The following is a 2,013-nucleotide window of genomic DNA, read 5'->3' on the forward strand; positions in this document are numbered from 1 at the left end:
TGCTGGCAGTGCTTGGGGGCATGCTGGCTTACTTAGGGGCATGCTGGCAGTGCTTGGGGGCATGCTGGCTTACTTAGGGGCATGCTGGCAGTGCTCGGGGCATCATGGCAGTGCTCGGGGCGTGCTGGCAGTGCTTGGAAACATGCTGGCAGTTCTTAGGGGCATGCTGGCAGTGCTCAGGGCATGCTGGCAGTACTTGCGAGCATGCTTGCAGTGCTTGGGGGCGTGCTGGCAGTTCTCGTGGCATCCTGGCAGCGCTGGGGCACGCTGACAGTACTCAGGGCATGCTGGCAGAGTACTGCGTATGGAGACAGCACGTGCGTCTCATTCTCACCCTTTATCGACATGCCAAGCCGGACGCAGCGGGCGTAGCGACATGCCTTGCAACGCGTGCGGTTCGTCGGACCGATGTCACAGCAGCCGCCAAAGTAGCAACGGTACTTGTTGAGCTTCGTGCTTCGCCGGAAGAAACCCTGCAAGATCGAGGAGATAAGCTCGCCATCTCATAATCTCAACCGAACGCGGCAGGTGGCGGATGCATATGGCCGAACATGCGTAATGCTTCCAATCCGCGCACGCCGACACCTGCGTAGGTCTATATGCAGACTGGCGTGCACGCACGCGCGCGCGCACGCACACACACGCGTGCGCGCTTCCGTGCACTATTTACACGTGGCTTGCAGGCCGCAAACGTTCCTATGATGCGCAGATCTGTGTATCGTGGCTAAAGGCTGCTATCAGCTTGTAATATTAATAAAGGTACATGATATCATAGATCGATACACGAATTATGCCATATATATATGCATCACACACAAACACACGCGAGCACGCACACAGGCACACATACATGCACTCACACACACACACGCGCGCGCGCGCGCCAGCACGCACGAAGGCATACACACGCGCACGCACGCACGCACACGCACGCACACGCACGCACACGCACGCACACGCACGCACACCCACACACACAACACACACACATACATAAATTTATATGTGTATATATTATAAAATTAACAATTATTGCATCGTTGCAAGGTTTACCGATAAAATCAATATTGCCCGATGTTGAAGGGATATCGTTGTCACCACAGACGCATGCATAAAGTATACAGCTGCACATAACGATAGCATGCAGGAGTGTGAATGAAAACTATAAACTAAAACACTAAAATAATTCGTTTTCACTCGCTGCCGATTCTGATATCAATCTAGCACCGGGTCGCCGGGCCACCTTACCTTACAACCTTCGCAGGAGATGACTCCGTAGTGCACGCCCGTGGCACGGGCCCGGCAGATCGAACAGGTGCCGAAGACATCGTGACTCATGCTTGCTCGTTGCCTCGTGCCTCTCTCTGTATGCCGGGTACCTGTTGTTGTCTACGTGCGCAAGTGAGGTGCGCGCCTGCGTGAACTGCCATGTCGAGGAGGTGTGTGTCCCGTGCGCACGCAATCCTCGCAGGTTTGCATCTATGAGAACAGCCTATAACGTGCTGCATATACTATTTATGCATCGTTCTCTCCAAGCAACTTATATATTCCTTCCTTTTCCTTATCCTCTTGGTACCCCGGTGGGACATAATACTACCCTGCCGCCATGAGTGTTAGAGGTGGGTTAAACCTACTACCCTGCCGCCATGAGTGTTAGAGGTGGGTTAAACATACTACCCTGCCGCCATGAGTGTTAAACGTGTGGCGCGCCCCAAACAGCTTTAATGCGTTAGAGTTGGGAGATCTTCTGCGTAACTCCAACGCGCGTTAAAGATGGCGGTCGCCGTTCCGGTGCGCGTGCGAGAGATACGACACATACGTATACGCCGTTAGTCGCGGCCATGTGGGCCTCGTAATGTCGTCTGCGCGGTGCTTCGTACACGTCAGACATCGCCTGAGCGGCGGCGACGGCCTCCAATGTCGCCTCGTACATGTCGGCCTTTCGGTTCTCCGTCGCGTTATCGTTCTTAGAATCTGCTACGAATTCGCGTGGAATATGTTATGTTGTACAGG

The sequence above is a fragment of the Priapulus caudatus genome, unplaced genomic scaffold, assembly GCF_000485595.1.
Source record: "Priapulus caudatus unplaced genomic scaffold, Priapulus_caudatus-5.0.1 Scaffold131, whole genome shotgun sequence".
In the NCBI taxonomy this organism is placed as follows: Eukaryota; Metazoa; Priapulida; class Priapulimorpha; order Priapulimorphida; family Priapulidae; genus Priapulus; species Priapulus caudatus.